General features: G+C 37.5%; 1 long non-coding RNA gene across 1 annotated transcript; it reads right to left on the bottom strand.

Moving 5' to 3' along the window:
* Positions 1 to 3,592: 3,592 nt before the first annotated feature.
* On the bottom strand, positions 3,593 to 4,870 carry LOC141339200 (uncharacterized). Its single transcript, XR_012355905.1, has 4 exons — positions 4,645 to 4,870; positions 4,280 to 4,305; positions 4,006 to 4,102; positions 3,593 to 3,674 (listed from the first exon to the last, which is right to left on the bottom strand). It is a non-coding gene; the product is annotated as an uncharacterized lncRNA (long non-coding RNA).
* Positions 4,871 to 24,689: the final 19,819 nt, after the last annotated feature.

Here is a 24,689-nt window from a genome sequence, read left to right as displayed (position 1 = left end):
ATGCTCTCCGGCCGACATTCGGCCGATGCAGCTTTAAATCCCGGCTGCTCGGCGTGGGCGCGGTTCACCGGCGTTTCGCTCATTCCTATTCTAACGTACCACCCGCGGCAGGAGCCGCTGGTTTATAATAAAACAATACACAGGACACCACTCTCAATAACGGTTGCTTGTTTATTAACATTTTCAAGGCAGACATTAAACATACAAATACATTTACATTTATCAGATATATTTGTATCAAAAGTGACATACAAATGAGAATCATTCACTCTTTCAAAGATTAACCACAGCATTTGCAGTAAAACCATAGTAAAAACTAAATCAATATTTTTACTACAATAACCGTTTAACAATGACTGTTGCATTAAAACCACAGTAAGTACAAAACTAACCATTACTATAGTATTTGCAGTAAAACCATAGCAACCACATTTATTATGATTTTAAAAAACTATGGTTACTACAGTCATGCTTACCACAGTTTTACTTTAGTATTACTACAATTCAACTATAGTAGAACCATGGCATCAAAACCTTATGAACCAAAAAAAAAAAAAAAAAAAAAACTTGTTTACTACACTTATAGTTGCTACAGTTTTGCTATTGAAAAACCATGGTTAACTGCTCTATAATTATATACACATTTCATAATACTTCTCATTTCAAAGTAGGTTTACAGAAAATCCATTTTTCCAAGGTTACAATGTAAAAAAAAAAAAAAAACTTTAATCAGCCAGAGGTGACTGAGACTTACTGGAAAAGATCTTTTAGCAACAAAGAAATGTCCATATGACAGCAGCTCAAAGATAAAGGTAATTATCTATTTTCATTGCCACATCAGAATCTAATCTATCTTCATGGCAAAAACCAATGTACAATATTACAAGAGCTACATGAACACAAAATAAAAACTGAGCAAACACTACAGCAGTTAAAATGTTTTAAGTTATATGATACAAATTTTAAAATCTTTTATGATAAAACATTACTAAAGTCTCCAGTGAAGTGTTCAGTTAAACACAATCATTTAACATTATTAAAGGGTAAGGTCAACAATGTTCAATCCACTGTGTATGTTACAAAGTTGTTAATATATGTAAAAGATTTCTCTGAGATCCCCAGTTTATTTATGAGCAAAACTCTGCTGCATGACGGAAAACGCAGTATTTTGTCATTTTGTTGATGCAAAAAGTGTTTTTTGTCAAAACTCATTTCATTATGAGTCATCCTGCAGAGTGTTGCTTACAGTATAAGTAAAAAGGGATTTATAGGTACACATAACTCATTTACAGATTTACAGATATTAGAAACACTGCAATAATACAAAGGGTTGAAAATTGATACCCTTAAAGGCAATATAAGGATAATATTTCACAGTTTTGTATGTCCATGTACAGCTGGCATCATCTGAAGACTTGAGTGTTGCCGTCTTCTGAAGTCTTCACAAGTAAGGCTGGATCCGATCTAGAACTGGCGTAACCTCTGGTAACCTTGGGATGGGCATCCAGAGAAAGAAACAGGAAAGCAAAAGGAGAAAGATTAGCATAGCAGCTTTTCATATTATTTCAGACAAAGGATGATTTATTTAAATTACATATAATTGTAGTGCAATGTTTTGAGATGTGTTATGTGAATGCTTGGCTAAAAATGTGTATTTTTATTTAATTTAAACAAAAAGATTGTACCTGACCCCCGGACATTATCAGGAAGACTATTTTAAAGTTAAGGAATAAAATACAAAAAATGTGCTTATATACTTTAGTGGACTTTGATACATTCTCACTATTATCAATAGTCCAGAGTTTTGTAACCTCATTACAGGCCAAGTACTATCGCTGCTGTTGCCCGTATTTGTGTTTATTGTGATCTGGTTTAATCACAATAAGAATTTTTATAGAACCCTTGGTAAATATATTATTTGCCCTCAGTATTCAGGGAACAGACACGGAATGGACTACATATGCCACAGTATCATTTTAAGGCTTAGTTCACCCAAATATGAGAATTCTGTCATTAATTCCTCACTCTCATGTCATTCCAAAACTGTAAGACCTTTGTTCATCTTAAAAACACCAATTAAGATGTTTTGGATGAAATCTGAGAGCTTTCTGACCCTGCATATACAGCAAGGGCCCTGACACGGTCAAGACACAGAAGGGTAGTAAAAGCATTATTAAAATAGTCCATGTGACATCAGCGATACAACCTTCATTTTATGATGCTACGAGAATACCAATTTAGTTTCTTTTGTGCACAAAATTACTCTCAGAGTTTCATAAAACTACAGTTGAACCACAGATGTCACATGGACAATGTCAACAATGTCATTACTACCCGTCTCTGTCTTGGTGGTACCCTTGCTGTCTATGCAGGGTCAGAAAGCTCTTGGATTTTATCAAAAATATCTTAAATTGTGTTCAGAAGATGAAAGGAGGTCTTACGGGTTTGGAACAACATGAGCATGAGTAATTAATGACAGAATGTTCATTTTTAGGTGAACTAGCCCTATAAGTGGGAGGTACATCATAACTGTAATGTGCACTTCCTTTCAAAAGTTTACTTCTTTGAAATAAGACACTTCTGCTCACCAAGGCTGCATTTATTTGATCAAAAATGAAGTAAAAACAATAATATTGTAAAATATTATTACAAATTAACAGATTTTTGTGAATATATTGTGAACTTAATTTCTTTTTATCAAAGCTGCATTTTCAGCATCTTTACTCCAGTCTTCAGTGTGACATGATCCTTCAGAAATCATTCTAATTTGGTGATTTGCTGCTGAAAAAACATTTTTAATGTCTAATTATCAATGTCTTATCATTATCAATTATCAAAAGTTAAAGGAAACTAAATAAATGCTGTAAATGAAAAAAAAGAAAAAATATATATATATTTTTATTCATCAAAATATCCTCTTGCTTAAACTCAAACACATGATTAATGATTTCTGAAGGATCATGTGACCCTGAAGACCGGAGTAAAGATACTGAAAATGTAGCTTTGCATCACAGAAATAAATTAGTTCTCTAACTATATTAAAATAGAGAACAATCATTTTAAATTATATTAAATTTACAATATTACTGCTTAACTGTATTATTTATCAAAATACACAAAGCTGTGGTGGGCAGAAGAGACTTTACCATACCAAAACTTACGAAACAGTAGTGTATGTTTGATATTTTACTTACTAGATCATTGGTTTACAACACTTTGGAGATGAAGGTTCACTCTGAGTCTGCTGATCTGCCACAGGCCATCATCATGGAAGAATCTAGGAACAAAACATGCAATTTGTCACAGAGACCACAATATTTAGTATGCAGTTGCTGGTTTATTAGAAGGTTAAACAAGTTAAAGTACAGGTACAATGCAGAAAAAAAGAATACATAATATACTACAATTATATAACAATATGTTTTTAGTGTTAAGTAGTTACATTTGGATGTGAAAAGCTTCTTAAAATTACTATAATAAATATTAATTTAGCAAAATAATTTAACAGACACATGGTTATATAGGTTAAATATATTGTGTGAAAAATGCATATTAAGTTATTTTTATGAGCTTCTTCGGTTCACCTTTATTTCCTGCTTCTGTCAGCAGCTCTATTCAGACATTTTGAAACCTTGGAGCTTCCCTTCTGTTGTGGAGGCTTTATTTCTGTCATCCTGAAAGAACATATTTTGTCAGTATGTGTTTACCTTACAAGATCAAGAAGCATTTTCACTTGTTTTCAGCCATTTAGGTTCAATAAATGAGCCTACTTCCAATAACCCACAGACAATCTGTCAGCAAAAAAAATAAATAAATAAAAATAAAAAAAATTCATAAACAAGAGCTCAATCTCTAGAGTTAGCATACCTCATCTGTGAGATGCTAACGAACTTTTTCGAAGACATTAAACCATTTCTACAAAGTAAATATTCAACAGAAACGAGTCAATTACAAGTAAGGAACAGTTATATGTAATACTTGTGTGATTTTAAGCACTAAACTTACCTAAAAGCAGCGACGACGACAACAGCACCGAGAGACGGAGTTTTGTGTCAGGTGTCTTGCTGCCGCCCCGTTTCCATGGCAACCTCTCCAGCGTAAACTTAGATATTCAACATATTAAAATACGTCAAAGTCACGCAGTATTTACAAAAGTAAACATCTAGAATTGAATCATTACATTATTAATCTAGTTTCATTTAATCATTATCCAATCATGAATTTAAAACAGATTTTTAGTTTAAAAAGGAACCGCAACAATAACGTTAGCATGGCTCACCATAGAGACGGAGACTTTCTGGCAGCCTGTAACAGAGTGAAAAACACGACGAAAAACGTTAGTTAGGACAAAGCAGTGTAACACTATTGAAATAAAAACTAAAAACAAACTCTGAACTAAGCTTTTTGCTGCTCAGCGTCTAACGTTAGCTCGTCCCCTCAGAAAAACTACTGGAAACACAGTAATCCGTTAACGTTAGCTTAACAAGTAAAAGTTATTTGGAAATGAGCCCAATTCTCAAGTTGGGCTCAAGGCAAAGTCTTTTTACCTGTACTACAGTGCACCAAGCGCCTTATTAGTTATAAAGTGTCACGGAATTAACAAAATAATATATTTTTTCCAATTTAACTCAAGTGAAAACTTACCTGAAAGCCACGGATGTCGCCGGAGGTGTAGCCATCTTTCTGGTGGGTTGCTAAGAGACGAATAACCGTACAAATTCAAACAGAAAAGTGCGGCATCGGCCTTTTGTCGTGAGCCGACTCAGAGCCGATGTTTGATGAGCTGGCAAAATAGAGCAGTGACTGAATTACACCCGCCTACGCCTGGCCGATCCTTTTTAGATCTAGAGTTTATGAGGCCGACGTTCTGTTCACGGGCCGACGTATGTGTGCTGTCTGGGTACATACTTTAGTTGGAGGTGATTTTTTTAGCACACCATTAAACAATTTCAGTATGTATTTCTCTAAGAACAATTCTCTGGGATGTTTTATTATTTTAATGTTCTTTATGTACATACCTGTGCACTTTTTTAGACGCAGCGGCGTGTGAACAGGGGCCTGTTTCAATAAGGAGGTTCAACCAACTCTGAGTTTAAACTTGAACTCTGAATTGACTTACCCTGAGATGGGAAACTCTGAGTTTTTGGTTTCAGAACAGCTGAACTAAGTTAGTTCAATCCACTCTGAGTTGGTTTACTCTGAGTTTAGTGCTTGCACCACGACTATGAAAAGTCCTGATCAATGGAGCTCCGAAATTATGATTCACCATGGCAACAGCTCCCGCCAAAAAGACCTCTGCATACTAAGAGCCAATGCTTAACTTTAATTCTTAATAATTATTAAGAATATAATAATTTAATTATTAATAATTTGAATATCAAAGGTAAAAACTGGCAGAACAGTAAGTTAATGAACTATTCATTTTCATGGTATCCCACAGGCAAAAAATAAAATAAAATAAAAAAAATAAGAAGAAGAATGAAACAGCTAAACATGAAGTAAAACATAATTCAACCAGGTAAAGCTTTAAGCATAAAGGGTTCATGGGTGTAGGTTACATGACTTCACTAATATTTGACATTAAAATATAATTCTGTGTCTATTTAAATTTGCAGCAGCTTTTTCCACATAGTCTAATGGTCTTTTCACATAATTAAATGTTCTCTAATCCAAACAGTTGCATTTCTTAATTAGAGTAATTAAATGAACATTTGACGCCTACTCAGCCAACAGCAAGAAAGCTCAGATGAAGAGGAGATGGAAGTATTGGAAGAATATTAAAATCCAACATGAAAAAGAATAAAAGTTGCATTTGTGCATTTAGGCAAAAAAGATTGCTGTGGTGGTGGTTTTATATATATATATATATATATATATATATATATATATATATATATATTTTTTTTTTTTTTTTTTTTTGCCACTTTGACAGTGTCTGCATTATGAAAATATGTGCAATAAATTAATGCACCTAAAAAATGCTTTTCTTACTTAGTATTATTGTCTTGTTTCCAATTTTAAAAAATCTAAAGATTCTTAAATCAAGATACATTTCTAAGAAAAATGTATTTCTTTTTTCTGTCAAAAAGGTTTTTGAGGAATTCCAGGATTTTTCTCCATATTTCGATGGGAGCTAACAGGCCAAATTTCAGTTTCAGTGCAGCTTCAAAGTACTCTACATGATCCCAGCCAAGGAATAAGGGTCACTGGAAACTTGTAAAGCCCTTTGAAAGCTGTATTGAAACTGAAATTTGAACCTTCAACCCATTGGCTCTCATTGTAGTCCACCATATGGAGAAAAATCCTGGAATGTTTTCCTCAAAAACTTTAATTTCTTTTTGACTTGAAGAAAGAAAGACATGCACATCTTGGATTACATGGGGGTGAGTGAATTAGCAGGCAATATTTTCTCTGGACGTGAAGTTGTCTTAAGTGGAATATATATTTAATTAAACATTTTGATTAAACTGTTCCATGTTCTTCATCATCACAGTATTTTAAATGTAATTGTGCTGTATTTCTTAAAAAAAGAGCTTAAATGTAAAATGTAAATTTAATATGGCATTTGTGCAGACTTTGTATTTTGTCTTTTAAATAAAACTGTTTATTTTTCACCTTGAGCATGCTTTGACACTTTATTGAAGGTTTTTTATTGTAATGATTTGTAAATTAACAGTGTTTCTCTGTAGAAAATTTAGTGCTTTCATTGTAATAATCTAGGTAAAATCTGTCAAATAAGGGTTTTACACTGTAAAAAAAAAAAAAAAACGGTTAAACGAGTGGCAGCTACGGCTGCCAAACAAAATCCATAAAATTAAAGTAATATATCCTAATTGAAACAAGAAAAAAATCTGTAAAATAATGGTTTTTTTTCTTTCTGTAAAACCTTTAATGAAAATCTCTATAAAATTACTGTTTTTGCACTTTATTTCAATAATTTAATTTTTTTAAAAAGGTGTTTATTTAATCTTTGTAAGTGTATTTTCTTATTTTGCATATTATCTGCCAATTGAGTAAGAAAAATAATCTTGTTTCCATTTGCATTAAGATTATTTTTCTTGTTTTAAGTAAAATGCACAAAATTTACATTCCAAAACACTCACTAAGAAAAGCATTTTTGAAGCATAAATGAATGAATGATGTATTTAAACATCACTTACACTTTAAAAAGGGGGAGGAGACCGAAAGAAACTCTGGGTTTACCAAAGAAAACCTGCTCCTGACCAGGTTTGGTTCACAGAGTAAGTTACCAAGGTGACTGACTCTGAGTATAAGTTACCTCTCTTTCAGAAACAGGCTTGACTTACCCGCTTTCTCAGGTTTGTTAAACCTCCCATTCTGAAACGGAAAACCCAGAGTTTCCCTTATTTCAGGGTTGACGTACTCAGAGTTTTCACTTAACCTCCTTTCTGAAACGGGCCCCAGGACTTTTATTTTGAGCCGGTCCTGTGACGTCATATACATGCGTCGCGCTCCTGCATCTGTTTGAGCTGAAGAAAGGTTTGTGGTTTTATTCATTTAAATTGTTTAAATTGATACAACGCGGTCAGTCTGCTTTATAGTTTTTACAAAAATTGTAAAGGTAATTGATCATTCTGTTACACGAGTAACATAAGAGGAGCGTCTCATTTCGGTCCGTATTTAGTGAATCAGATGATAAACACGGATTTATTCAGTGATGGGGAAACGGATCTTTTCAAAACTCCAGTTCAAATGAATCACTTGCTTCACAAATGATTCACTTTTTGAATCACTCGAATCGCCGCACACTGACGACATCTGCTGTTCAAAACACTGGAAATACAACGACAACAACAAATATGTCTAATGATCTTTCACAAACAATAGCAGTTTTCTATGTCACAGTCTAAATGTAATATATGAAACGCAATTTAATCACTAAATACTTAATCTTAATTAAAACTAAATGGTAACTGTGTGTAATTTATTTTATTTTCTGTGTTCAGTTATTATTTATTGTTGAAATTTCAGTGTTGAGCAATAATCAGGCCATTAACTCTCACTGGTACCCACACCCTTTCAGTGAAATAGCTCTGATTGAGATGCACACAGAGATTTAGTTTGCATTGATTTTCTTTCTGTTAATTGTTCACATCTTAAACAGGACAAAGTGTTCAAACACAGAAAAACTGGTGGAGCAGCTGAGATTCACGTGACACACTTTTATAAAGATGGAGTTTATTAAAGAGAAGAGTGAAGACATGAAGATTGAAGAAACATTCATCAAACATGAAGATACTGAGGAACAAATAAAGATGGCGTTTATTAAAGAGGAGAGTGAAGACGTGAAGATTGAAGAAACATTCAGAGTCAAACATGAAGATACTGAGGAACAAACAGGTTGGTTTTCATTCTCAAACCTGAAATGAATATTTATGAATAATGTCACACAGGTGTAGAAATATTGAGACATTCAACAGAAGTGCTGAGATCACATGACAAATACTAACACTGCCTTCAAGTGCAGCTGAGAATATCCTGCTTTCACACTGGCCATTTGTTATTATGAGATCATGCATTAAATTTGTAACAATAAGATGGAATTAGTAACATTAAACCTAATATCTGCTTCTAATATTAAACCATTGATTTCTAGCACTTAGGCTAATTATGCAAAAGTGTCTAAGAAAATTACTTATTATGCACAAAGCAAATCTTGAAATGTGAGTGGTTACATTTGGCTACTGCATGCCGTCTACATTTGTTCATTTAAAGCGATAAGCAAATAAAACAGCCAGTGGACACTAAAGCTACATCTAAATGAATCCGCATACAATTGAAATAACCTTTTTGTTTTAAAATTTTAAAAACAGACTGTACATAGAGACTGATTTAAGAAACTCTCTTCAATACAGAAACTAGGGGTCGACCGATATGTGTTTTTCAGGGCCGATACCGATTATTACAGATCAAATGCACCGATAAACGATATTTTGAACCAATATGTGTCCAGTGTAATTAATAATAATTAATAATAACAAGAGCTCTGACAAGAACTTTCTTTGAATGCTTTCAAACATATCTTTAATTATGAGAACTGTTAATAATAACAATATTAAATAAACATCAATATTAATAATAACAATAATGACATAAAAAAGTACAGGGAGCCCCCAGCAGCATTCTGTAAACAATTGTAAAACTTAAATAAGTAAACCGCAACAAATAACAGAAAATAAATGTAATAGCTAGCTCCCTGAAGTTTTATAAGCTAATAAAGAATTAGTAGTCCCAATCTAGCAGCACCAGGTTCATTTAAAGAAATAGAGTAAAATCAGGCAATAGAGATAGGCTATAGTCAGACAACGCAAGTCATTTTATATTTTCTTGTTATTGAACTGTTGTATTAAATCAATATTACATTTGCTTACTCCCTTAACAATTGTTTAAATCTGTCACTCTCCTTTTCGCGTTCTGTGGGCGCACAGACAATAATCTATAATAGAGCGCGCAAATGAGTCTCTTTCACTTTAAATAAGCAGGACTCAAAAGCACGTGCAATGAAATGATAGATTCCAATGTGTATTAATGGTCCGCGCCGAAATTCTAGTTATGCTCTGTGTTCTCTGCTAAATAACTAACTGTGAATGATGCCAGCGGCGTCACTATGTTGTCACTGGGAAGCTGCAGACGCGGCCGAGATGATTTTTTTGGTTTGCCGTCAGAACAACAACAATGTATATACGTTTATACGTATATGTTTATATATACACGTTTCTTTTCCCCTCATTTTCTCTAAGTGACGGAAGTCCGTCATAGACTTGTTGCAGGTAACGGAAATCCGTCGTAGCGATGGAGAACTTTAATCCCTGTAAATATGAAAACAGTTTTAAAATAGGCCATTCATTGAAGATGCGCCTTATAATCCGGTGCGCCTTATAGTGCGGAAAATACGGTATATGACTGGATTCCGCGATTCCGTCCGTGTTTTCCGCATCCGGGAAATTAAGATAACATTGAGGTGTTTTTGTAACTTCAGCGTAAAGGATTGTGAATTACTGAAACACAATCAACTTCTGCTGCTGACTTATCTTTGAGAGACAACTGATTACTGCCACACGCTGCTCGCAGCTCCAGCAAGCGTTCTGTCTGTGTCTTCAGTGCCTTCAGCCTTCGAGTTGATTGGTCGGACTCGTGACTCCGGCGCGGTGGGCGGAGACTGCTCTAGGGCACAGAGTGGTGAGCTCTGACAGGCTGCGTCGGAGCCAAAGAGCGCATTTCAAAATTTAATAATTTTTTATCGGCAAATCGGTTTTGAAAATAACCGATTCCGATAATCGTAAAAATGCTTAATATCGGCGCCAATAATAGGTCGGGACGATAATCGGTCGACCCCTAACAGAAACATGTTGTGAGTTAATGTTTTTTTAAATGATGTCATCAGTCAACGCCTCTAGTCAGACACTGCTACATCACGTAACAAAAACATGAACAAGCACTCAATGATTGTCTTTTTATTAAAGGTGCCATAGAATGCATTGAGATAATATTTTAAATTGTTCTCTGATATCTACATAGAAGGTATATGGCATAGGAAAGGGCAAAAAATGTCCAGAAATGGTTTTACAGCTTCATTTACAACCCTAGGATTTGTCCCTAGAATGAAATGCTCTGTTTTTGTCTTATTTTGAAGCTTCATGAATATTAATGAGCTCTGCTCTGATTGGCTGTTTCACAGAGCGGCTCAACCCTAGCTCGCACATGGATAAAAGTATATATATTTAATCACGGAGCTCTAGCTGCTTTTAATATGCGGTTTGTTGAATCTGCCGTTTTGAATCACGGATATATTAGTCTGATTACTGTGATGCATGTGCTCTGTGTAACGTTATAATGCAGAGGGAGTGCTTACCACAAACGTTCAGCTGCTCGTCAGAGATTCTCAAATCATTCGCCATCATCAGCGCAGTTATTTCTCCATCATTGACCATCATCAGTGCAGTCATCTCTCTGTTTATGTGGTAAGTGAAATCCTACAGTATGTATTGCAATGTAACAGACTAGCTCTAGCATTAAGCTAACCGTGTCCCTTCAATGGCTTGCCTTGTTTTTCTGATGAGCTGACGTTACCAATGATTGAGCGATGCAAATGTTGGAGGCGTAACTATTAACGATCCCAGGAAAGTTGCGTAACGGTCGGTGTTATGTTGGAATTGACCTTTTTTTCGGTGGTCTTTTGCAAACACTAGATTTATATAAGAAGGAGGAAACGATGGTGTTTGAGACTCATGGTATGTCATGTCCATGTACTGAACTGTTATTATTGAACTATGCCAAGGTAAATTCAGTTTTCCATTCTATGGCACCTTTAAGTAATGTAAACACATTAATAAATGTGTTTTTTTTTAATAAGTATACCGCGTGCAAGGTTTATGCGCATAGCCAAAATTGTTTCTGTTTTTAAGTGTATCTCTGTGGCAGAATTACAGCGCTACATACTTAGCTGGCATATATACTACATAGTTCCCTCTCGAGGGAACTTCGAACCGCATCCTCTAGGGGGCCCTATGGGGAACGCCATCAGTGTGACTCGTGTCTGAAGAATACATACAAAAACGACAATGGCCGGCGACAGCTTATGATGTCACTTCCGGCACAACTCGTCACTACCGGCACGCCCAGTACAAAGGGAAACCGATAGAACACAACATCCTTTTCTTTCATATTCACTCACTTTTTGTCTGAGGGCATGTTCTCTCACCTGAGGTTTTGAAATAATGACTGCTGTGATGTGTGTGGTGAAGAGTCAACGTTTTCAGCTCCCGAGGGAGTTTGTTGTGCAGAGAATTGAGTTTGTGATCATTGCATTCATTCCTTGTTTCTTGTGAAAAAGGCACACTCTGATACCCGCAGCTTTTATATGGCTCGAGCTGTGTATGGTGAGGAGTAAGCAAAATCAGCTCTTGAAGGAGTGAAATGCAATCGTTGCATTCATTGCTTGTTTCTTGCGAGAGGCACGCTACTCATAGCTGTTTTCACGAGCTTGCAGGGTATGTGTGTGTGGTGAGTAGCAGCGTTTTCAGCTCTCGAGGGAATTAATGTGCTCATCCTGATGCATTCGCAAAGGAGGGAGGTGAGTCTTTACTGTTCTCCCGATTTTGCATGAGTGTGTTCACCCGTTCACGGTATTAACAATGCATTCGTGACTGAAGCGGCTCTGTTTTTGCTTGATTCCTAGCAGAATCTGTCGCATGGGCAGATTGTATTTAGCTCCTGCGGGAATACCCTGACCTCATACCATCTAAGTGAGTATGATCCATATACTTAGCTATTGTCTAGCTATTATTTGTTATTTGGGACCTGTTTACTGTGCTAAGCTTATGTCTTTCAGGGTAAGTCTTCAGCGAGTACCAGTTTCTCAGACTTCTTGCTCTTGCAGATTCTGTGGATCTGGCCAGAGCGGAGCCTGTGCTTCTGTTGAGGCAGAAGCATAGTCCACTTAGGGTTGGTTAAGGCTAATCCCCTTGGAAGTACCCCCTTCAGTCTGAGGGCAGGGGAGATTGCCGTTTCTATGCAGCTATTTGAGCGAAGGGTTGATGGATAGGGCGTGGCATGCTCCCCTTTCACGGGAAGGGTCCCTCATAGAGAGCCGTCTCTTAGTGGGTCAGGTTTTCCTCCCTGTCCCTCAGGGTTAGGGGCCTGTCCTCCTCTATATCCACTATTAGAAAGATGGTCAAGTCTAGCTCCTTGGCAATACCGTCAGTCGATTAGCAAATTGCAAACTGCCTATGCTGATTGAGTGCAGCATTGCTCCCCTCACAGTGAGGGTTGACCCTAGTATTTCCCATCATGTGACAAACATCTGGAACCCTGTCGAGTGTGACCTCTCTGTCACACCTTTTTCAAATCCATGTTATGGTAAGTGTGCACACTAGTCTCTGTGCACTTTCTAAAATCCGCAAGGGTGATAAGTGCATAGCAAGTGTTTGTGCACTTTTCTAAAATCCTGTATGGTATAAGTTATGTGCTAGACGTTTTCGTTTTTGAGTTGATTTATAACCCCGGTCTCCTTGGCCCAACTACACTTAGGTATCATCACAGATACCTTTTGACCATCTGCTACCTAGGATAGGGATAACGTTGTTCCCCATAGCGCCCCCTAGAGGATGATCGTTCTCTATCTCAGGGAACGTCTCAGGTTGCGTATGTAACCCTGGTTCCCTGAGGGAACGAGACGCTGCGTCGAACGCTATGGGGAACGCCATTGGCGAAGCACGCTCTGAACGTAGTCTGCAACCAATCAGATGCAGACGCAGACGTTCACACTGCGGGCAGCCAGCCCCCTCGAGGGCTGATTGTGCATGCTCTGCTCTCAAGCAGACCACAAACAGACTGTGTGTATCCCCACCAACAATGAAGCGTTGGCAGGGAGGAACACACCGTCTGTAAGTTCCCACTCTACAAATACCTGAAAACACTGAAGACGATTTAAAGGCTATAGAGAGAGGCTCTATAGCCAAAGCAAAAAGGAGAGGTGAGAGTGGACACCCTTGACGGGTGCCACGAGAAAGCGAGAAATAAGGGTACTTTTCAGAGTTTTTCACGCAAGCTGAGTGAGTGGAATATAGTTAACGAATCTATGAGATGAATTTAGATCCGAATCCAGATTTTTGTAAAACCATGAATAAGTAATCCCACTCCACCCGGTCAAAGGCCTTCTCTGCATCGAGAGAGATAACCATTTCTGGTCTTGAAGACCGGGATGGAGTAAAGATTACATTCAAAAGTCTACGTATATTGGACAATAACTGACGGCCCAGTATAAAGCCATCTTATTTACCGCAGCTTAAACCTGCAGAAATGCACATTAGTCCATTATTGCCAAAGTCAGTTAGGAAAGTTCTTCTGGGAAAACGACTCCACTGCCTCAGAAGAATCAAAGATCCGTTCTGCGCCATTATAGCTCACTCGGAGGTGAGCCGTGTACAGCATTCCAAATCGTACTCCTTGCTTGTAAAGTAGGCTCTTGATCTTGTTAAACGCTGCTCGTGTCCTCGCCAACTCTATGCTGAAGTCCTTGAACATCTTGATCTTGTGGCCTTTGTAGGAAATGTCCTTTTGGGATTTAGACTATCTCATGACAGTTTCCTTAATGATGTATCGGTGAAATCTGATTATTAACGGCCGTGGTGGTTCGTCTGCGCAAGGTTTAGGCCGGAGACTGTGGTGGACACGATCCAGCTCGGATGGTTCTGCTAGGCAATCGCCAAGAAACTCAAAAAGCAGGTTAGACACATACTCCCTTGCGTTCTTTCCTTCAATGTCCTCCGGTAAACCTACAAGTCGTACATTTTGGCACTTCGAGCGAGATATCAAATCTTCTATATTAGCTTTAAGAGCCGGTGTTTTCCTTTTTGGTGTTTATCAGTTTTGACTGAGCTTTTACATCATGCTCAAGTTATTCGGTCCATCTCGTTGATCGTCGCTGACTGTGCTGTTAAGGTCACACTGAATGATTCGACTGAAGACCGAATTGGTTCCAGAGAAGTGTTTAAAAGTGCAACGAATTCCCCAGTCATCTCTTTTCTGAATCTTTCAAGCTCCTTAACTAGGGATTCAATTGTAAGCTGCGAAGATGTGGATTCGTTATCCGCCATTTTGCTGCTTTCTTGACAGGCCCGATCAGCTTGTTGTTTACCGCCTGTCCTCGTTAGACTTGCTCATTTTAAATGAAAATTCCGACGGCGTAGACTTTCAAAAATAAAAATAAGGTGCAACAAGTTTGATATGCTGATCAAATAAAGTTTATTCTTAAGATATTACATGAAATATGTTTTCTTTTAAAGGAAGTTTAATTTTAGTATTTTTTATATTATGTTTCTAGATGTGTAATTATAATATTACTAATGTTTTTTTACATAAACATTTAAAATTGAGTGATTTACATTTTTTTAAATAAGATTTTTGAGAGATTTGATTTGAGATGACAGTTTTCCACCATTTCTCATCCTCTGACAGTCTGTTTTGGTGTTTTCCATTTGAAAGGTCAAGTGTAACAGCCAACTTTTATGATTGGCTAACATAATTGCCCCCTTAATAAAACCTCAGAAGGAATTATTGTGTGATGAATATTTCATCTGATGGTTGAGTGGGGAGTTTGTCCCCTTTCTTTTTTCCTAGTCTCTCTCTAAATTTGTTTAATTTTATCCCCTAGGAGACATAAAAATTGTATATAATAATTGAGATGAGTCTGTATAGATTTTCTAGATTTAATTAATTGTATAACAGCCAACTTAATCTCTGTAGGGTACCGGCCAACCAGGATCAGGTTTGGACACCCTGGTATAGGATCTAGCATACATGCATTACATATCTACATGTTTTGATATTAATTGCTTTGTGCCATTAAACTGGGGTTAACTTTTATCTCTTTGTTTTTCCACCTTAGATCTAACAGCACTGAAAGAGGAGAGAGAAGTACTGAATGAAACTGAAAAGAAAGATCAGTTTGAGAATCTTCATAATTTTGTATCTGGATAAAAATCTATTTGTTCTTTAGAGTCTGAAAAGACTTCTAAACAAAAAAGTGCTCAAAAGACAGGAACTATGAGTATTTTCACTTGCTGTCAGTGTGGAAAGAGTTTCAAACAACAAGCACACCTTAAAAGTCACATGAGAATTCACACTGGAGAGAAGCCTTATACATGCAACCAGTGTGGAAAGAGTTTCACTGTAAAAGGAAGCCTTAACATTCACATGAGAATTCACACTGGAGAGAAGCCTTACTCATGCAAACAGTGTGGAAAGAGTTTCAATGATAAAGGAAACCTTAACAGACACATGAGATTTCACACTGGAGAGAAGCCTTACTCATGCAAACAGTGTGGAAAGAGTTTCAATGATAAAGGAAACCTTAACAGACACATGAGATTTCACACTGGAGAGAAGCCTTACTCATGCAAACAGTGTGGAAATAGTTTCAATGATAAAGGAAACCTTAACAGACACATGAGATTTCACACTTGAGAGAAGCCTTACACATGCCAACAGTGTGAAAAGAGTTTCACTCAAAAAAGATACCTTAACAGACACATGAGAGTTCACACTGGAGAGAAGCCTTACTCATGCAACCAGTGTGGAAACAGTTTCAGTCAAAAAGGAAGCCTTCACAGGCACATGAAAATTCACAATAAAGAGAAGCCTAACAGATCCCCTTAACATGGACAGAGTTTCAAACAAAATGTCTAGAACGGACAGTTCTGGTCCTTGATTTTGATTGGCCACAATCAAAGCTGTTGTAAATTACTCTACAAACATACAATTTTCTCTTTTTCTCAAATTTGTTTCTCTGCAACCACATTGTTGAAACCACAGTTCCATTTGAGGTCAAAAGTTTACATCCCCTTTCAGAATCTGCAAAATGTTCCCTTGTCAAAACAATCCTAAAGGATTCCAATAAGAATCCTATACAGGGCTCCTACAATGATAGAAATTCTAATTCACATTTTAAAGCAATGTGTTTTGTCCATGGTACACTTTACCATGTCACTAGCTATATTGTTTTGGACTGAGCTTAAAGGTTGTATCAGCGATTCTAGGCTGAAACATAAAGTGTCAATTTCAGCTGACATTTCTTCACGATCCGCTCGCTGCCCGCCCCATAAATTGTCTGTGAAAAAAACGCGTCTCTCTGGTCAGCCTAGGGTCCGAGATATGCCAAAAAAACAATCGGTGCTACCAACGATTCCACAGATAAACAAACAGTGTTCCAGCCAATCACCGTCAGGGAGTTGGTGTTGTGGACTTTCGTACTGGTGCAGGGATGTGAGGGAGGCAGAGCAAAAATCCACAACACCAACCCCCTGACGGTGATTGGCTGGAACACTGTTTGTTTATCTGTGGAATCGTTGGTAGCACCGATTGTTTTTTTGGCATATCTCGGACCCTAGGCTGACCAGAGAGACGCGTTTTTTTCACAGACAATTTATGGGGCGGGCAGCGAGCGGATCGTGAAGAAAGGTCAGCTGAAAGTGACACTTTATGTTTCAGGCTTGAAATCGCTGATACAACCTTTAATGCATCAATGTGCAAAGAATAAAATGGTCTATGGACAATGTGTTTGCTCTATGATTTAAGAACTTCACACTTGTATGCCATGAATTGAAGGGGGAACTCACAGGAAGTGCACTGTTTTTTGATTAAAGCACAATAAAGGACACTGTTAGCATTTTAACATCAGTGTGCTTAGATTGATGAAACAAAAGACAAATCAACAAATGTTCTGTTTTAATTTCAATACTGTTTAATTTAGTCTTTCTCAAGTTCACTCTTACGGATCATAAACTGAGGGAAAGGTTAGGCATATCTGGTGTGCTGTCCGGGAGAGGGCTCCAAGCTCAGCAGTAATTCCCGAGCCCGGGGCTTTTCTCTTGCCCCCGGGTTGAAGGTGGGGAGACGGGGTGGTGGAAGGGTGCTGAAAAATGGGAGATCAAGAAGGTAGGGCTGCTTCGGTTATTTATAGGGATTCTTTCTTGTGCTGATTGGACAGGGAGTGTGATTACTGATGATGAATTGGCTGTGTTAATTATCCGTGTGAGCTTCTCCCGAAAATCCTGAAACCGCAGAAAGCCAGGATAACCATTGCATCTAGGGTACGGGTGGTGTTGATGCACTGGTAGCCTGTACGTAGGGTGGAGATGGAATTGTTCAGATTTTTTTTAGGGCTATAGTTTGGCGGGTGTCCCGGCGAGTGGGATGGGTTTTTTGGATGCCTTTGATTAGTAGGGACATCTGGGAATTGGTTATATTGGGTGAAGGTGAGCCATACAGATGTTTATGGGGAAAAAATTGGATCCCGCTTAGGTACCCTTTGATTGAGCCAATTTGGAGGTTTTTTGATGATGTTGAGGTAAGAGATGAATGAGGTAATAGACAGCAGGGAAAAATCTGGGAACGACGGGTTGTAAGAGGAGTGAAATGTTTTAAAACATTTCCATGCTGTTAGGTAAGACTTAAGGGTCCTGGGGGAGATGGCTTGAAGGATGGAATTAAGATAAGCTTCTAGGAGAGGTCTCAAAGGGTGGTTTATGGGAATATCAGCTCTGAATAGGGAGGAACTGGGGTTGGAAGCAGGTCCGTCTTTGGTGCTAATGCTCTGAATTTCTGAAAGACAAGCGAGAGTGATTAGATTTTTTTGAACCAGGAATATGTTTCGCAGTTATGATGAATTGGTCACAAGCCGAAATCCAAATCAGACGTCTTAAAAAGGGCATTAATGCATGAGCGGGGGTGGCAAGTGGAGGCGAGCCAGTGGCCTTGGAGAAAACCTCCAAACCCGATGGAAGGGGCGGCGTTGGTAAATAGCTGTATATCAATTGGTAAGAAAAGCAGGTTGTTGTAGAAAAAGGATAAGCCATTCCATTCTTAGGGAAGGCTATCCATAGGTTAAGTTTGTTTCGGCATGAGTTAGTTAGGAATATTTGGTCTTCCAAAGTGTGTGCGGGGGATGCGAGGGAGAAGAGCTGGGAGATGAAGGGGCGGCCTTGCGGGATGATGCGCATCGTGAAATTCCGATGGCCTAAAATGGATAACAGCTTGCTTTAGAACAGCTAGGGGTAATTGAGAGAGTGGGGGCTACCAGAATCGTCCGATCAATTTTTTCTTTTGGTAATGATGCCTGAAATTTTTGTGAATCCAGATTGATACCAAAGAATTGGATGGAGGTGCTAGGGCCTACGCTTTTGTCTTGGGTGAGGAGAAAAGCTTTTGGGTTGTCGAGAGATGTGCGGCTGGGAAGGAGTCGGGGGGCAAGATGATTAAGCATCTAAAAGATGAATCAAATAAGGTATATGATAATTATTGGAGAGGATCCAACAAATTGCTTCTGACAGGTGTCTAAGAATTTAGGGCTGCTTCTACAGCCGTCTGGGTGGATGGGCATGACTTTAAAGGCAGAGGTAATGTGAACTTTGGCCAGCCAAGCACTGCAACCTGCGTCTTTGATCAGGGTGATGGCTTGGTCAATGTCATGATAGTGGAGAGAAAATTATTTGAGCAGGATGAGACTCTTAATGCTTGGAAACTGGGAATTATGTGAGGATGAAAGATGGATTATGAGGTGTTTTTTACCTAAAAATTTTTTTGTTGCTACGCCGATGGGCCTACTGCGAAAAATGCTGGGGCAGAAGAAAATGAGGAAAGGAGAGGAATAGATGGTGATGTAGATGGCACCATTAGTGGAGGCATGCTCGTGCTATGTGTGATTACTGGGGTGGAGGAAAACAGAGGTAAGAAGAAAGGGAATAGCTGGTACTGTAGCTTGTGCCAAAGGCAGTGGCATACTCACACTATGAGTGACTTCTGAGGCAGAAGAATAAGAGGGAAGGAGAGAGGGAATAGCTGGCGTTGTAGCTTGTGCCAAAGGCAGTGGCATACTCACACTATGAGTGACTTCTGAGGCAGAAGAATAAGAGGGAAGAAGAGGGGGAATAGCTACGGTATAATTTTTTATATATTGTTTGGATCAACTAGCCTAGTAGATAGATATGAATGTTTATTTATAACCATACTGAAAATAAGTAAATATTGTTAGCTGATGCTAACTGTCTAGCTAACAAGCTTGCTGGTGCTAAGTTGAGGTAATTTTCAGATATGAAGTCCAAATATTTATAATCAACCACCGAGACAGATTACATCTGAGGGAAAAAGAAAAGATGTGATGTTCAGACCATGGTAACTACAGTAATTATCAAAGTGGGAAGTGATGCCCTCTGGGGGCATTTGTCCAGGGGTGTTTTTACACCACAGATAATGTTTGAGAAAAAAAGAAAAGTATGATGAAAATATAATTCCATTTTCCTTAAAATGTGCTTCCTAACTTCAAGCCTTATTCTCATTTCATTTATAACTGTGACGTTCTGCAAAACAAGCTTTAAAACACTTTTTTCGTACTGGTGAAAATGAGATGGTCAAATCAGTTTTCTCTCAGGTACATCGCAATGTAAGCTTCACAGTGAACATTACTACGCCACTCTCGTCAATGTAGTCCATATCAACAACAACAAATATATCTTGACTCCATATAAGTTAGCGGTTATTTTGGGAAAATCCAAAGCTTTTTAAACAGTAGGATAATAAAAAATATGCTAATATAAAATTAAATTAAGTAGCCTATATAAAATTGCAAAATAGTTAAGTACTTTTATAAGTAAACAAATAATTTTGTACTTTTGTACTTTCATTCGAGTAAAATTGAAAAAGGAGTACTTTTACTGGAGTAATATTGTATTATACGTATCTGTACTTTTACTCAAGTACTTGATTTGTGTATTTCGTCCACCACTGGCTGGCGGCCGCGGTGTCTGGGGCGTGCAACTGGCTTGCCGATGCTCTTGTGATGGGTCCTGATGACCGTGGGTTAGGGGTGCTGCGACCTGAGCTTGCTCTATTCGCAGCCTTGGATGGAGGAGTGCAATTTAGGGGTTCGTCGGATACCTAAAGCTTAACCTTAAGGCTGAGCCTAAAACTATTTTGTTTTTGTTTATTATTACATACATTTAAACAATGGTCTGTCAGAATACTCAATCCTGAGTGACTGGAAGTTGTGTAATAAAATGTAAATGATGAGAATAGCTGTCATTTTACATATTTCATTCAAATATTGGCCTGCAAACATGCAAAACATTTTGGGTTACAACTGTAACCCTTGTTCCCTGAGAAAGGAAAGGAGACACTGCATCTGTAATGACACTTTGGGGTTCCCCTCATTGTAGCTGGCTGAAGCACGAAAAAAACTATTCCAATCCTGACTATTGTTGCGTCTGTCATGGTCGGGGGTATGACACGAACGGAGACGAGAATTAAACAAAAGTTCTTTAATAAAACCCACAAAAGGTAGTTCAGACAGGGAAATCCAGACAGGGAGACTGGTGAACACGCATCCAAGATAACATTGATATCACACAAGGAAATACTCAGTGAATGCACCCACAGGTAGTTGGCCAGTGGCTGTGTTTTACAATATCCTTAGAACTCTAAGAAGACCGTGCTAAGTGCAGAGAACCTGCAAGAAAAACAAAACGAAGGACACTTGTGACAAATGTCACAAGGTGGTGTGTGGGAGCTGCAAGTGAAAGGTACAAATTACCAAGTAATCGATGCACTAGCATCAGTAAATGATGCTACATGCCTTTTTTCAAGTGGAACCCACTTAGAGGAGAATGCATTTGTTATGATTTTACAGCATGATAGTTTTGTTCATTCTAAAACAAATACTGCTTTTTATAAATAAGTTTGTTTTCCACAGTATATATATATATATATATATATATATATATATATATATATATATATATAGGCATGTGTGTTTTTGTCCACATTTTACTATGCATTGAATGCATATTAGTGATGTTTATTAGTAATTATATAACTTTTTTTACAAAGAAATAAAATATTGATTCAAATTTGTACATGTAATTAGTTACAATAGCAGATTTTGACATTCATTAGATTTTTTATTTGTGACCTTATTTTTATTATTACCTACATAAGAGGTCCATCTATTAATGGATTTTGATTCCAGTGATGGCTGCATATGTTTAGATTTTGTGTAATACAAAATTTCAAAAAAGTCCAAAAGTCAAAATGTATGAAAAAAGAGAGATGTAATCATTTCCAAAATGTACAACACGTTTTTTGAAAATGAGGTAGGTTGTTTTGTTTCTTATTAATAAATGGGTTTGTATTGCTAGTATTGAAGTAGTACATATGACTATATGTATACAAGATGACTACTCATGTGCTACTTTTTTACATAATAAATGCCTACCTTACCAGTTTGGTGAATCAGTACACCACAGACCACAAAAGAAGTTTTGTAGTAGACTCCACCATGGCCACCATTTGGAAAGGAAGTCAAAAAGGACTGATAAAGTTAAGCACCCTATCCTGATTTATTGACCGTGTGAAAAGTTCTATATCTTAACAGCCACCTGCTTTCTTGTAGCTGGATCCACTGGAATATGATGTGCTAGTTGGAGAATTGTGTGTAAAACACCACTGGACATTCATTTTTAGTTCCTCTGAGCATCTTAAGATCATCTATTTCTTAATACAGTTTTTTTTACAATCGTTTTTGCACTAATAACAGAAGCTTCATGTAATTTTTCAAAACTCTAGACACATTATACACAACCAATGATCAAAATGCACATTTTTCAAAACACTTAACCCAATTTCAAATGCTTGGATACAATACACATAAGCCAAAGATGATATGTTCAGTGAACTAAAATCGCCTGTTCAAAATGACACAACTTCACATCAAAGTATTACTATTTCAAAATGCAACTCACACATTGAGTGTGTATTTCATTACAAAGATCAAACTATCAATTGATACAACTGCTTAAAATAATAAGTAACTGTTGCATTACTCTTGAAGCATAGCTTTTATGGAAATTGATGAACAATTGAGTCCATGTTTAGATTATGAGAGTTTCAGGATAGATCATTTGACACCAATTACCACACAATATGACCCAGATGGACTACATTATCTATGGATGTCATATTTCTCACCCCGTATTTACCTCCATACTCCCCTTTCCTTAATCTAATTGAGGACGTTTTCTCCACATGGAGGTGGAAGGTCTATGATAGACACCCCTCACGAACAAGACACTCTTCTCCAGACCATGGATGATGCATGCAATGACATCCAGCAGATCTGTGTCAGGCCTGGATTCACCATGCCAGAAGATTCTTTCCAAGATGTTTAGCAAATGAAAATATCCATTGTGATGTAGATGAGAACCTGTGGCCAAATCCACAAGACCGGGGTTGATGGAAACATAGATGCATAGTGCAGTGAGGAACACTTCAGTTTACAGTATACTGTATTGTTTTTTTTTTTTTCTTGTGTTGTGATTTATTTAATCAGTAAATGCCACATTACATTATTTCAATGATACCACTGTGTCTGTACTTTTCTCTCTAGTCTACAGTAAAATAATGAAACCTCAATCACATATTTTGTACAACTATATTTAATGATTGTACTAGCAAATACACTGTGAAACTATGGGTATCTTATGTATGGGTAATCTAAAGTAATGTTCTTATGATATTTCATAATAAATTAATTTTTTTTGGAACAATGCTTCTGCAAATGCAAAGCTTCTGTAAAGATATGAACGCAATATGCAAAGTTTTGAACACTGGACAACCTGTGTTACAAATAATGACTGTTTTGAGTTTTGTGTCTAGAGTTTTGAAAAATGACATGAAGGTTCTGTTATTAGTGCCAAAACGATTGTAAAAAACTGTAACATTAATGAGGAAAAAGGGTACCTCATGTGGTATGCATTATGTAATCAGTTGCATTTAAAGCATTGCCAGACCTGATCATTACCCATTACCCTTTGAGGTATATCCACACAAGTAGGGTGATACCACATTTGTAGCACTGGACCATCAATAATCTGTAGTGACCAGTTCTGCAGACACAGTAAACTGGTACAGTTGTAGTAATTTTTGCCTCAATCTCACTCTCTTGAGTCTTTATGGTAAATGCTATGGTGTGTCTGGTTAGTGACGCATAGAGCTGTGCCCGTAGCCTGCTTTCATTGAAAGTGCATCACTCAGGTGCAAGACCCTTGCATATCGCATATACAAATGCTACAGCAAACAAGCCACAGTTGCTGTGATTCAATTGTTGCGGCACAGCTGGTTGCACAACATCAATATCATCAGATTTTGGCCTTACCAGCCAGGACAGTGCCTGTAGCGTGCTCGGGTCCAGAGGGGCATGTTTCCTGTCATAAACAGCAAGCTGAGTGTCATGGCAAAAGAAATTGCTGGCCGTGACCCAGTGGCATTGACAATTTTTTGTTCCCACAATTCCTCCATTTTTTTTTTTTATTGTACTAAAGGGCAGAACTGATTGAAAACCGTCAATGTCTCTATGATGTCTGAAGGTTAACCAGTAATCCTGATGAAGTATTTGCTGAAGCATATGCTCTTTGGTTGGTCTTGTTAATCTTTGAGGAACAATTTTTTCAGATGGAGTTGTTGTGTTTCAGATTGGCCCTTCAATTTCAGATTGTCTTCTTTGGATGTTTTTTACTCTTGCTTTCTGTAAAAACAGAAGTTACAAATTATTTTGTCTGAATTTTAATGCATCTTCAGAGTTAAATTTGATGCAATGTAATAATCTTCTGTGTGATCTTAGTCTATTAAGTTTTTTTTTTTAATGGGGAACAACTGTATCAGTTCCAACTTAACAGTGAACAGTTCAGTTAATAAATACAAGATACAATACCTGCTTTACTAGAAACTCAAAGTCGAGAAGTACATTCTTCAAAAAGTATAATTATGTCATATTAGTGTTATGATTTTAGTGAAGTTAAATGTTTCTGAAAACCAAATACCTACAACATCCAGTTACACCTGTAGGACACTCAAAAGAGAAGACCACGAGACTGAGTGAATCTTCATCAAACTCTTGGTTGAGATGTTACTGTGTGACGCTGCAGTCTTCCAGACTGACTAAAGCACTCAATCACTGTAGTTTTAGACAGATTTCAGGATCGTCATTAGAAGATAAAATATGCAAAGGATGTCAGCAGTTACAGGAAATGCCCAGATTTGCAGCGACTCTAATCCAATCAGCAGAACTATAGACTCATTATCACAGAGATCAGGGAAAGACTCACCTTCAGCCTCTGCAT

This window comes from Garra rufa, chromosome 7, assembly GCF_049309525.1.
Source record: "Garra rufa chromosome 7, GarRuf1.0, whole genome shotgun sequence".
Classification (NCBI taxonomy): Eukaryota; Metazoa; Chordata; class Actinopteri; order Cypriniformes; family Cyprinidae; genus Garra; species Garra rufa.
This window is presented reverse-complemented; position numbering and strand designations above follow the sequence as displayed.